Raw genomic sequence first — 14724 nt, forward strand, 5'->3', positions numbered from 1 at the left:
ACTTCGTAAAATTTTATTTTCTTGTTGCCTTTTCATTCCTTTTTCTTTTTTCTATCATCTGTTAAATTGTGAGCCAGTGGGCAGGGGCTGTGTCATTGTCTTAACCGTTGTATAGTACCTAAATCAGTTTAGGATGCAATCCTGTTGAATCCACCCTGGGTACTCGTAAGCCTTCGAACTCGGAGGCTTATGAATAACCTATGAAGAGCAGGAGGCACTCTGCATTTTAGGTGGATGGGCATCTTTGTCCATCTAGCAGAGGCTTCAGGGACAGAATGTTGGAGAAACCCACAACTGAACCAAATGAGTTCAGATGCTCATGAATATGAGCCGCAGATTCCACAGTGGACCAGCTTCCCGGTCATGCAGATTCTGCAGACTTGCAGACCAGTTTTCTAACTTTCCTGAATTTTGTGCAAATCTCATCACAGAAAAATAAGCAAAATTTTAAAAATGGCCAAAAATGCACATTTTGCCCTTAGGCCCCAAATGCACATGTTGGGGGAATTTGCCTGAGTGTGTATTTCGCAAATTCAGAAACAAAAAATCCAATTACGTCAATGGGTGGATGACGGAATGAAAGGCGTCTGATAATCCATGAACCAGTCAGAACTTTTTTTATATACAATCTGTACATCTCTGCTTCAGGGATGGGGAGGGGAAGAGAAGGAGGCTGGGAATGTGTGGGGATACCTCAGATCCCTGCATCCCCAGTCTTCTCCCCTCCCTACCCACCCGCACACCCCCTCTCACCCTTCTTCAAACATGTGTTTGTGAGCTTGTAGAAGCAACTGGCATGGTTCTCTCAATGCCAACTGCGAGGGGTCAGGAGGGGAGATCAGTTTCCTGGTCCCAAGTCGGAGCTCTGTCTCTGGCCTGGGATCTAGTAATCTGAAATATCCTATGTCCCCCATATGCTATCTGGGAGACATAGGATTGCTCCCTCCAACAGTTAACAACGATGACAATAAAACTCCAGTGTAGTGTAGTGGTTAGAGTGTTGGACTGGGACTCGGGAGACCTGGGTTCTATTCCCCCATCAGCTATGAAGCTCACTGGGTGACTTTGGGCCAGTCACTGACTCTTAGCCTAATTTACATTCCAGGGTTGTTATGAGGCTACAGTGGAGAAGAGGAGGAGGTGGATGTAAGCCCCTTTGGGTCCCTTCAAGGAAAAAAATGCAGAATATAAATGTAATAAATAAAGAAATAATAAACAAGAGCAATCTGCAGCACAATGCAGCAAGGTGACGCTCTCCAGCCCGTATCTCCAGCCTGCATGCATGCATGTGTCCATCTCCTTTGACCTCAGTTTTCCTTTCCACCACTGCCCTTGGAATGGGTCTCCCTACTCTCCAGCTGACTTTCTATATGCTCTTCTTCCCTGAGTCCTTGTGTGTGTTTGGCAAGTCTTTCCTCCTCTCCCCCATCCACTCGTTCTCCAGCTGCCATTTTCCCTTCATTTTCTTTCCTTCTTCCTGTCACTCACCATCACTGGAAGCCCCCAGAGCCAAATCCACTTTCAAAGCTATCACACCTGGCTGAGACTCAGGTAAGGGCCTCACTGCCTTGTGTGCCTCTAAGCATTTGCACCCTCCTCCTCCTCCTCTCTCGTCTCCCTAACACAAGCCCGCTTATGCACAGTTCTCATTTAACTGGGTTGTGGGGGGCAGGGAGGACTTTGTCTCCTTTGCATGGGTGTGTGTATGGGGGTAATTTTTAGAAGTCATACACTCTGGCATACCTCACATTTCCCCTGGGCAAGCTGAAGCCACCAGTTTATATATAGGTGGCCCTGTTTCGCTTACAAACTGGGGCCAGCCATATCAGCACAGGGCCACCCACATTCATTAATGGAAATAAGGGTAATAACACCTTGGGTCAGTCTCAACCTCCTGACATGTGTATAAACATGGTGCCTGCCGAACCCCTATCCCTGCACCCCCAGACCTGTTCTCAACCCCTGCTGTGCACTCCGAGCTGCCCGCACTCACCTGGCCCCCATCCTCCAGCATTGCAATCTCCATTTTACGAAAAAACACAGCGATCACAGATAGGCGCACATAGAGTTATACACAAAATGGCAGAGTGAATCGCCCATATATGCAAGATTAAGGAGTAGATGGGCTATTCACGCCTGTCCTCTTGCGTATATGGGTGATTCACAGCACCATTTTGCATATAACTCTTATGTGCGCATATTTGCAATCATCATGTTTTTTCGTAAAATGGTGATCACGCTGCTGGAGGACAGGGCCTGAGTGAGTGCGGGCAGCTCAGTGAGTGCAGGGAGGGGTGTAGAGTGGGGGCAGGGGCTCAGCAGGAACGGCTCGGGGGTGCAGGCAGGGGAGGAGTCCACCAGACTCCAGGACTGAATCAGGCAGCCACGCCATCCCTGTGTATGCTACATGTGCTTGCAGACATAGCACACAGGGTCACTTCATGGACAAGTTATATCTTATGGCATAAATATAAAACATTTTGAATTCACTCACTGGAACACTTGAGCTCCCTAGTGAGGTTCACCTGGTGCCTACATTGTATTCCTTTCGGCGCCAGGTGAAGACCTTTTTATTTTCCCAGGCATTTTAGCATTTTAGCTTTCTAAATTTTTATCTTTGCTGTTTTAAATCTGTATTTTAAACTCCTGCACTGCTGCTAGGTTTTATTGTGGTTGTATTGTTATATTGTGGTTTTAATGTTCTGTATATTTTAAATTGTTTTATTGTGTGTTGCTTGGATTTAATTTTTGTGAACCGCCCAGAGAGCTTCGGCTATTGGGCGGTATAGAAATGAAATAAATAAATAAATAAACAAACAAACAAACAAACACTGGAATATGTGAACAACCCTGAGATTACTGAAGGAATAGAGGAACCCCCCCCCCCCCAACTGCATAACTGCTTAAAACATGAATGGGGGATTTTCTCTCCCCTGCACTGCTACCACCTATAGGGAAACTGTTCCTTCACTGGGCAATCCCACTTATGGGATTTCCTATTTTTAACAAATACTTATATTTCAGGGCCTAAGGAACTCTGCCACTATTCCAGCAGCTGACCCCTTTCTTCTGCCACCGATTCTCTCAGAATACTTCAAAACCTTCTAGTAGCTTAGTATATGAGGCATACATGTCAGATGGGCACCACCACTACAGACAAGATGAACTCTTAAACAAGTTGGTTTATTAAAGGGCTATTGTGTACATAAGGAACACTAATATTTGCTTTGGGGTTTTCGAAATAATGCTAAATTTGGGCTTGGGGGTTTATAAATCCTCTAAATCTTCACCCAAGCCAAATACACTCACAACCAGGTCCAACTCTTGAGTTCAGTCTTCCTCTGGCTCCCAAAGCATTTCCTGCAGTATTTCTGGCTGCTTGGATCATTTATCTGGGTTTTAATGCCTGCTTGTGTAATTTCTTCTGGCAAGATCTTAGGGCAGCCTCTTGGCATAAGACAAGATCTTAGACCTATTCCCTACTCCTGAGCTTTGCCAGCCATGTAAGGTTATTCCACAGAGAAAGAATAGCTTAATACTCAGGTCTTAGCTATTCACCTTTCCACAACTTTCTCCTAGTCCTTCTATAACACCTGTATTAACCTGGGGGCCTGATCTACTCAGGGCTCAGTCAGAACAGATTCTGGGATTCCAAGATGAAACAAGACCATCTGTGTGCAAAGATGACATACAGTTTATTGAATACATAGTTGCAATATTGGTGAAGAAGATAAACAATAAATGCAAAAGAAAGCTTACACCATCACCGCCCCTCAGTTGATAGACCATGGTCCCCTCAATTGGTGTTGCATTGGTTTCCTGGATGAAATGGGGTGGCATTCCAAGGGCCTATGGGTGCCCTTCCTCCTCCCAAAGTGAGAACAAAGAGCAAACCAACCTGAGAGATTTTATAGGTGCCTCTCCTAAGTTCCACAGCCTGTCATGAGAAACACAGGAAACAAATCACTCCCCTCAGGAGAAGCGGGACTTCAGCTCCAGTTTCTCACAGGAGAGTGAAGCAGCATCCTTATCTCAGAGATGAAGACATGCAGCTGTGAGAACTTATTCCCTAATACCGTCTATGTCATGTGCAAAAAGAAATCTACTTCTACCATGCCCACAATAACATGCCAAATGTACAGGACTTTACAAGTCTCTGTGCACTAAAAATGCTATATAGGACACTGTGCAAGTTCAACACCTGACTCTTTGCCATTCTTCCAATTCCAAATGCAATACAGTACCACCCACCAACCAGGAGACCTTCTCCCTGACTCTCTAGCAACTGTGTAATTGATTATCTAACTGTCATCTCCTTAACTCCCAACCACTCTTTTCCATCTACCTAGAACCTCCAGCCAATCAAAATTGAGTTTATCTGATCTAGGCTCCATCTATAAAAATCCAAAGAGATCATCTCTCCCCCAATTTGGAATGTCACGAAGCAGCTACTACTAAAGAGGCCTTCAACACATTAACAACACTAGGCCTGAGGCATACACAAGATACATTATAGACTCTCAGAGGCCACACAGATTATTTAAAGAACAACAGTTATATGCATTTCTTCACAATATGGGCTGACAGAAGGTAGATCAGCTCCCAGAAGCATCTGCCCCTGCCAGTTGCCTGCATGGCCAGTAGTCAGGAATGTGGGACCTGAAGTTGAAAACACCTGGAGATTTACTTTCTGCCCATCCCTGGTTCAGCACACTGGTGTTGGTATTGGTAGCAAATTTTGGGCATTATTTACCAGTTTGGGGAACAGAAATTCAGTTTATCTCCTTTGTTAGTTTTGCTTAATATTATGGACTTACATACCAATATTATTAATTATGAATTCATTATTTGTTGCAAAAGTTCTTTGGGCTGAAGACTATTAGAACGTTGTGTCCCCCTCAATCCAGGAATGGTTGATTAAGTATTTGGATACTGTAGAAATTGATAAGTTAATGGAGTCTTTACATAGAGACATGGAAAATTCAAATTTAGTTAATACTGCAAATAAATTGAATAATTTTTATTCTTTACTGGAATAGTTACCATAGTCATATAAATCTTGACAGAACAATGTTCTTGGTATAATTAGAAGAGGATGCTTGCTGTGATTTCTTTCTTTTTGTATCAAGTTTGGTAGTCTTACATCTTTTTATAATCAATTTAATTCTTTAAAAACCATATTGTTGACCCTGCTGAAAAAAAATGGTGGCTGTGCTGGGATATCCAGGAGGTTTTGTTCACCTCTGATGCAGTTTAATACACCTCCTTGAAAGACCTGTTCAGCAGCCCCAGCCAGATTGATCTCCAAATCATGTATGTGCCAGTTAAAAAAAAGGAATAATACATCAAGCAAAGCGTGAGGCAGAAATGATGTGTGAGATTTTTTTCCTTCCTTAATAGAGGGGTGGGAGATGGGGAAAAAGATTCAAGATAGTAGACTCCATATTCTACATTGATATGGGCCATACTTAGTACCTCAAGATCCCACTTCATCCTGCTGCTAGTGTAGCCCAGGACTTTCTCTGCTTTCAATCAGAATTTCTCATCATCTGGCCTTGCCAGGAAAACAACAGGTGTATTCATGCCCATCACCTCTAAGACACTAAACAATATTTTCCAGTTAGTAAGGCACTAGCAGGTAGTATAATTCAATATATGTAATATAACAGTCCATATAGTCGAAATGGATGTGAATATAGATATGGATATAATTAAATATAGATTAGACATATAGTTAGATATAGATTTGATATAGATAGATAAAAACATTTATAGTCAGGGCCTGTAATGTTGTGTAAATGGCCCCTTAATGGCCTCCATTTATGCAACATTACATTTATGGGAAAACCTGAGCTGCCATTTTTTTTGGCAAAATGGTGGCTTGCTGAGGGTTCGAGTAGCCGCTGGTCACTTGCCGGGTGCCTGCAGACTGTGTGATGGCTTGTCCAAGGAGCCAAACAGGGCTGGCCAGCTGGTGGCATCTCAGTGAGTGCCCAGTGGCACGGGCACAGGTGACTCCATCCATCCCTACTCTGGCATGCCACAAGCTAGTCATTAGGGTAGGATGGGCAACTTATGGCCCACCAGATGTTTTGGCCTACAACTCCCATCATTCCTCACCATTTGCTGTACTGGCTTGGCTGATGGGAGTTGTAGATAGGGGTGGACGAAAGTCACTTACCTGTCGTCGAAGGCCGTTCGCAGTGGGGGGGAGCGCTTTGCTGCTCCCCCCGCGAAGTTCAGGCCGGGGGGGGGAGGCTTCCTGCCTCGCCCGGCCGAAATTCAGGCCGGGGAGGAGGCGCCTCGCCTCGCCCGGCCGCAAACGCGAAAGTAAAAAAAAAAAAAAAAAACTTCCCCTGATAGGCTACGTGACGATTCACGTAGCCTATCACGGCTAGACCTGCAAAGTCAGCCGTGATAGGCTACGTGAATCGTCACGTAGCCTATCACGGGTGACTTAAAAAAAAAAAAAAAGCGCGTACGCGAATGGCGGCCCCCATAGGGAGCCGCCATTCCCGTTCCTTATTTGGTGGCTGTAGTCTACGTAAATGTTTACGTAGACTACGGCGAAAATAAGGGCAACGCAAATAGCTGTACTGCTGTAGACCAATACATTTGGAGGGCATCAGGTTACCTACCACAGGTTGCCTACTGGTGTAGATCATAAATACGGAAGCAGTTCAGCATGGTTCTTCAGCATTCATGCCATGTATGGTGGGTAGGGATGCTGGAGAATTGCACCACGGACTCAAATGAGGTCAGATTCCAAGGTCAGGAGGAGTTCACATGGGGTGGCTCTCTGGCTCCCTATAAGATGTGATACGCTAATGGCAGCTGCAATTTAGGTCAAGGTCAGTGCTTTACAGCTGCAACAATACACCATTTACGGCTGTGTTTTTCCTGCGATAGGCTAATGGCAGCAGCCATTAGTGTATCACATCTTATAGGGAGCCAGAGAGCCACTCCGCCAACTCCAGCAGATGTGGCTGGGCTCCAGATGATTCCACACACCCCAGGTCTGGACAGTGGGGGGTTCGTACATCCCTAATGGTGGGTCTCTTTTTAAAATCATCGTAAAAGTCACAGAGTCATCCCGGTCATGTGATGACTGATGAATTAGCCAAAAGATGGGGCTTCCGGTTCTCAGTTGCTGGACTTACATCTTCCATTTAAAAACTTTTGTTTAATATATATAAAAACATAAATAATAAAAAACCTATTTTAATATAAAAATCAATACAATAGAACAATATCTACTTTGTTTGACACACACACAAAATAATACCTTTAACAGTTAACCTCACAAATGCATTGTTCCTTCTTCATGAGCTAGCGATGGCCAGTGGGAGAAGTGATTATTCATTTCAAAACTAGCTTTTCGTTCTGCCTGTTAGTATTTCATTGATACTGAACTGAACAGAAATGTTCATTTTGAAGGATATGCTCTAATAGTAAGTACCAATTAGGCACATGTCATTAACTAGTACTACTGAGACTGCAAAAACAAAGTGCTGTTCCTATTAAATGCCTAAGGAGTTGGCTCTAGTTTTGGGGATGGGAGATTCAGCCATGTTCTGGATCGCTTAGATTCTCTGAACTGTATCTTGAAACTCAGATGGCCTCACTCTGGTGTTTGATTGCAATCTGTTTCTCTTCTCATTAGTATAGGAAAAGTGCAAGTTTCTTCAACGTGTACACCAGAATGTGCACTTTCCCCAATAAACTAAGATGTGTACATTGTTTTCAAACATGAATGCAAGTTTGGGATCATATCAGCTTTTTCCAAAAAATGCGCTTCTGTTCAGGGTTGTGAATGGGTCAAGTTCTGATGATTTGTGAACTGAAACAAATTTCTTGTATATCCTCAGTTGTAAGGCTCTGAAATGCATTGCTTCTGTGTCTGACTACATCCACGGCATGTAAACACATTAATATGTGAATCCATACTGCTCTGGCTGTTTACTCTAGCAACTATACAAGGGTTTTTTTTGTTTTGTTTTAAAAGCTTACATTTTATTCCTTTTTAAACAAATATGATTAAATACTATGGTGGCAGTTTTTGCAGATCACCTTCCTGAGTGTATATAGACAAAGTCTGAACAAAAAAGTAAAGTCAGATAACAGTATCATCTATGATGTTGCTGTCCTTCCAAACCAGGATATTTATGCTTTTCTTCAATTTTGATATCGATATGATTTAATTCAGGAGTAAAATTATTTTCAACAGATCCTGTTCTCACATGTAATAAGCACTTCTAGGTTCTTTGATGTTTTCTTTAGCTAAGAGAACCATGCTAGATTCAATAATTTCCTTGCTTTGGTAATATTTGGTAATATTAATGGTGCATACCTCCAACTTGTAATATTTTTTTTACATCATCTTGTTTAGCTGACAACACCAACACTGCACAATCACCACCTGCAACAAAACGATTATATTTAAATATTTACTTATTTGTATATTAACTTCAGTTTAGGAAGGATTGTGAATACGCAAAAGTATTCAGTTACATTTTGGTTAAATATATCAATTCTAGGCTATGTTAATTTAGGATACATGTATTTAACTTGTGTTATTATACAGTTTTATAAAACAATTGATATCTAGTCCACTAAAACAATTGCCACATATGGCCACTTTGTAAGATAGTTGCCACAGCTGCCACGAGGCAAATGTGTGATGACCCGATATCTAGATTTGTTCACAATATATTAGTGGATCTCTGTGCCAAATGTGGTGCTTTTATTAAAAAGTGAGCAATTGGAATTATGCTGCTAAACTAAGTGAAGGGAGGGTGGCCCTCCCAAATCTGCCTTAGTCCATTTGAATTTCTGAGGAAACAATTTTAAGCTCTTGGGGAGGGCAGCTTGGGGGCAGTGGGATGCTGCAGGCTGCAGGGATGCTGCAGGCCTCCATCCGTGGACAGAAAGGGATGCTGCAGGCCTCCTTATCCATGGGCAGAGAGAGAGGTCCACCACTGCAGGTATCTCCAGTTAGATGGCTCTGCTGCCATCTCTCTGAACCTCTGCAGGGAGTGGGATGAAAAATGGACATCCTGGAGGCATGTCAACCAGTTCTGGATGGGGCTGCACTCCCCAGGAGCAAGTTCATAGCTTGGGGGTGTTTCTTGACCCGACTCTGCTCCTGGCACCCCAGGTAATGGTCAAGGTGAGAAGTGCCTGTTATCAGCTTTGGCTGATATGCCCATTCCTGGAATATGTGGGTCTAGTAATGGTGGTGCACATGCTGGTAACCTATAGGCTTGATTTCTGTAATGTGCTGTACTTGGGGCTGCCTGTGTTTCTAGTTTGGAAACTCCGAATAGTACAGAATATGGCAGCCAGGTTGGTCTCCGGAACACCCCATGGAGACCATATAACACCGGTTTTAAACTCTTTACGCTGGCTGCCAACTAGTTGCCAGGCAAAATATAAAGTACTGGTTGATAAGGCCTTACATGGTCTAGGCCCAAGGTGCCTCGGGGAGTCTCTCCTCCCCTATGTCCCAGTCTGCCATGGAAGGTCCTCTGAGGGTTCTCTACTGTGGATGCCCAATGTGAGATTGGCAGCCAGCCACACACAAGAGGACCTTTTCCTTTGCTGCCGCCCCTCAGTTTTGGAATAACCTGCTGGTTGAAATGCACCTGCTGACCTCTTTGAAGGTTTTAAAGTGGGAATTAAAGACTCCATTATTCTGGCAGGCCTTCCCTTTTTAGAATCTTTATTTCTCTTTGCTGATAGTCATATACTGTTTCTAGGCTGTATTGTTTTTATTTTAGTGTTGTTGCTGTTGTTGTTGTTGTAATATTGTTTTTAACTGTGTATGCCACCTGGAGTATTTTGTATATAGGCAGGTTATAAAATGAATTATTATTATTATTATTATTATTATTAATGTTGGGGAGTTGCTCAGAAGACTTTGGATCCACTGGATCCAAAGCCCCTCCCTTTTGCAACATGCCCCTAGAAAGGTTGAAAAAGTATGCTAGCCCTTGAGCTGGTTGGCATCAAGGGGAGGGAAAATATTAAAAGGCCATGGGGGGGGGAATACTACCCCCATTTTCTGTGCTTGTTGGCACAAGCTAGTAGGGTTTATGATGTGGCTGCTCCTCCACCCCACAATTTCCACCACCATAACTACCACCACCACAGAATTGTGAAAGAGATATTTCTTTGCTTGAGGTAAACATGGCCATGAACAGAATTATTCTGTGCTCTTTGCCTCTAATTGTGTTGCCTCTTATTCATTCAATTTTATGTTCTCAGATAAAAATCGTACTTTGGAGACTAGTTTTACATGGAGCATGGAAGTGTACATTTAACAGGCTGGGATGAATGATATATATTTTAAAGTTACTGGCTTCTGTCTCTTCAACCCTCCATTTTTCTATATTGCTTTCTCTGATGTCCAGAAGCTGGAAATTCTTAAATATCTTTTCTTACAACGAGAAAGAAATGGAATCCCTTTGCAGCATGCCATGTTTTTCAGCTTTTCATATAAAAAAGCATTTGAATTTACATATCAGCAAAGTAATTTGATTTTATACCAAACAAGGAAACCAGTATTCAATCAAAGAAGTTCTGTTGGGAAGGAAATGTTTCAGTAACAGTTATACATTAGGCACACATCACCAAATGGTACACAGACTGCAAGGGTAATTGCTGCTCTTAGTATATGGGTATAGTTGGAGGATTTGCAAAACCCTTGACTGAAGCCAAGCTGCTCGTCTCAAACACAATGCAGGCCTCTATCACAACCAGACCATTATCCAATAGTGGGCAAAGTGGATATGGGGAAATGGATGGTTGGGTTTCCATCATGCCCTTCAAAATCTCTTGGAGAGAGTACAATTGAAGATTAGAAAAGTTTCTTCATTGTGCTTATTATGCAGCAGTGAGGATGGCACGCACACGCACACGCACACACGCACGCACACACACAAATCTTATTACACCTCTGTTATCTCATCCCTGAAATGTCGCCCAGCAGAATTGTTCTGAGTAGTAAATAGAGTGTTGGGATCTGGCTCGTGCTCAGAGAAATTGAGAATGGAACCCTTGTTCATTTGCTGTAATAAATTTGCTAGACACTTCGAGGAGAAAGTCACTCGTATTTGCTCAGAACTTGACGCCACAGTCATCACAGAGGCTGGGGAGGTGTCCAGCGCTCCATCTGGTTGTGTTTCCAGGGATCAGTTTCAGTTGTTGCAGCCTGATGATGTGGACAAGATGCTCGAATCAGTCCATCCCACCACCTGTAAGCTTGACCCTTGCCCATCTTGGCTAATACGATCTAGCAGGGGTGGATTGGTTGGGTGGGTTCAGGGGGTGGTAAATGCTTTGCTCTGTCAGGGGGTGGTGCCTTCCGCCTTGAAAGAGGCTGTAGTGTGCTCTCTCCTGAAGAGGCTCTCCCTGGACCCAGAGGTGTGTGAGAACTATCGCCTCATCGCTAATATCCCCTTTTGGGGCAAGGTGCTTGAGCATGTGGTGGCTGGGCAGCTTCAGGCATTCTTGGAGGAACCTGATTATCGGGACCCATTTCTTTGTGGTTTCAGGCCAGGGTATGGCACCAAAATGGCCTTGGTTGCTCTGACTGATGACCTACTCTGGGTGAAAGATGGAGGAGTGCTACCCTGTTGATCTTCCTGGATCTCTCAGTGGCTTTTGATACCATTGATCGTGGTATCTTACTGGATGGGAGTAAGCTCTGCAGGATCGGAGTTGGGGGCACTGTGCTTCAGTGGTTCTGCTCCTACCTGCAGGGCCAATTCCAGAGAGTGGTATTGGGGGATTCCTGTTCTACCTCATGGCTATTAAGCTGTGGGTTGCCACAGGGTTCTTTTCTATCCCCCATGCTGTTCAACATCTATATGAAGCTGTTGGAAGAGGTCATTAGGAGTTTTGGGGTAGGGTGTCACCAATACGCTGATGATACGCAGCTCTATTTCTCCTTGTCGTTGGAGTTGGCTGAGGTGGTGAAGGTGCTGGACCAGTGCCTGGAGGCAATAATGGGCTGGATGAGGGCCAATAAACTGAAGCTAAATCCTGACAAGACGGAAGCTCTGTGGATTGGTGGTTTCCGAGTCCAGGAATTGGGTAAGCGGCCTGTCCTGAAGGAGCAAGTGTGTAGCTTTGAGAGTACTCCGAGATCCATTCCTGTCACTGGAGCCCCAGGTGGACTCCACGACTTGGAGTACTTGGGGCCAGCTTCAGCTGATCCACCAGCTACAGCCTTTCCTGGACAGGGATAACCTAGCCACAGTAGTACATGCACTGGTAACTTCCCGATTAGACTACTGCAATGCACTTTACAAGGGGCTGCCTTTGCAGATGACTTGGAAGTTGCAGCTAGAGCAAAATGCAGCAGTTAGACTGCTGACTGGAACATCTCATAAAGATCATATAACACCAGTTTTAAAGGAATTGCACTGGCTGCCAATACACTTCTGGTCAGAATTCAAGGGTCTGGAGATGACATTTAAAGCCTTAAGTGGCTTAGGATCTCAATATTTGAGGGAGCTCCCCTCCCTATATATGCCTGCCCGAAAAGTGAGATCTGTTGGAGGGGCCCTTCTCTGCGTCCCACCAGTGTGAGACATTCACTATGGTGGGACATGGAAGAGGGCCTTCTCTGCTGTGGCACCCTGGTTGTGGAATGCCCTCCCCTTGGAGGCCCGACTGATGTATACATTAGTTTCATTTTGGTGCCAAGTAGAAACGTGGGTTTTTACCAAAGCCTTTGGGGACTAAATTCATTTCCTAAAGAAGCACACTGTTTTACTGTTTTATTGTTTTAGATTTTAATTGGTATTAGCTTAGGGATGTACAGATCCCCTTACCTGGGGTCTATGCGGGGGGTCCTCAGGCAGGGGGAGGCGATCTGGTCCTCCCCCCAGAATCCTCCCCAGCCGGCTCCACTCTGCGGGGAGTGCATGGAGTCGCCGGCTGGCTCCGGCTGCTGCGGCCGGCGTAGGGGACGCCATTTGCATCCCTGCCCCTGGCCTTGATTGGCTATGTAAATATTTACGTAGCCAATCACGGCCAATGGCAGGGACGCAAATGGCGTCTGCTATGCCATTTGCATCCCTGCTCTTTTCTGTGATAGGCTACGTAAATATTTATGTAGCCAATCACGGCCAACGGCAGGGATGCAAATGGTGTCCGCTCCGCCGGACACCATTTTGTTCCGCAGCCCGGCAGCGGATGGCTGCGGAACGAAGACGGCAAATTGGACCAGCCACCGCCAGGTAGGTTCCATCCTGGGGGGATTTCGGGGGGAATCCGGCCTCATTGAAGTCCATGGCAGATTTCTCTACCATCCCTATATTAGCTTGTTTAATGGTTTAATATGTTTTAAGCTGTTTAAATTATTTATTTTTATACTGTTTGAATTGATGTTATCTGTATGCTTCCCTGAGATCTTAATGATATAGTGCAGGATACAAATGTTTTGAATGAAAGAATGAATGAATGAATGAATGAATAAATAAATAAAATGGCAGCTTGGCCTTTTCCATAAATAACAGTTCTGCACAAATCATGGCAGCCATAAAGAGGCTCATCTATGCAAAATTACAGGTGTAAATTGTCTAGCTGAACCATTTATGTCTGCAATTTTGCATAAATGGGCCTCTTTACAGCCACCATTTGCACAGAATTGTAATTTATAGAAATGGCCAAGCTGCCATTTTGCACAAAATGGTGGCTTGAGAGCAGTGGGGACTGCCAGTCTTGCCCCACTTGGCATGTGCCAAGCTGGGCAAGCATGGGTGTCCAGGTCCTCGAGCTGGTGGGAATCCACCCAGCTCAAGTCCCAAAACCAGTCACTTGCAACAGCCATAGATGAGGCACTCTACTCCCCATAGTGAGGCAGTGGGATAGAAGGGAGGTGGAGGAGAATCACAACCACCAACACACAACAGCAGTAGGGTGGGGCAGGGCACCCCAGAGACATGTCACAGCAGTTTGAGGCAGGTCCCACTTGTTAACTTCAGTTTGTAAACTCCTTGCTTCAGGGAACTCTTCTCTTTTATTCTGTGAAGTGTGCCACATATGGATGGTGCTATATAAATTAAATAATAACCATAATCATAACGTATTTTTACCATTATCAACAACATTTCCTACATACTACCTGGTGCATATTCATTTTGCAATATCCACTCAAGACAGATCATTGCAAGAGAACATGATTATGTCATCATGCCATAGCGGGGTTCTGCAAGCTTATTTGGCAGCAAAAAGTTGCAGAAAAAAATTGATGCATGTCGTGTTCTGATATGAACTTCTTGGCGGAGGGAAATGTGATTAATTGTTCAATGAAGAATTCTAGAATTCTGCTCTCTATGGGCCCACTGGAAACCAAATACTCTAAAAGAGTCATACATGGCTGAAACACCCAAGAGAAAACACCAGTGGCCTATCTTTTGTTGACTTTTGGTATTCTGTTAGAAAACGCAGAAACAACCTTAAGGAACCATCTAAAGTCACAAAGAGCTGTACGGTGGAAAGGATCCACAACTTGAAGAGAAACTTGCTTCTTTTAGAATAGCCTTTACCTTCCCACCTTCAACTACCCAACTGATGTATCTTTGAAGAAGAGAAGGGGTTGGGAATAGTAACATATACATAATATAGCAAAATTAGAATGCTCTCTTATGCCCACAACTAGAAGAACAAAAGTTAAAGCAAGTAAAGGATGTAGTTGACAGACACATTGAGCTT

At 44.1% G+C, this 14724-nt stretch overlaps 1 protein-coding gene across 2 annotated transcripts in view; it reads right to left on the reverse strand.

Moving 5' to 3' along the window:
- Positions 1-14724, reverse strand: part of LOC146353608 (exendin-3-like) — a 78056-nt gene that overhangs the window by 25449 nt on the left and 37883 nt on the right. For both annotated transcript variants that reach the window (XM_084836890.1, XM_084836891.1), the window contains exon 2: positions 8351-8419. The gene's annotated coding sequence lies outside the window, so the exon portion shown is untranslated. The remainder of the gene's footprint in view (positions 1-8350; positions 8420-14724) is intronic.

The sequence above is a fragment of the Heloderma suspectum genome, chromosome 2 (assembly GCF_057233095.1).
Source record: "Heloderma suspectum isolate Gila_16-S chromosome 2, 16-S_ref, whole genome shotgun sequence".
Classification (NCBI taxonomy): domain Eukaryota; kingdom Metazoa; phylum Chordata; class Lepidosauria; order Squamata; family Helodermatidae; genus Heloderma; species Heloderma suspectum.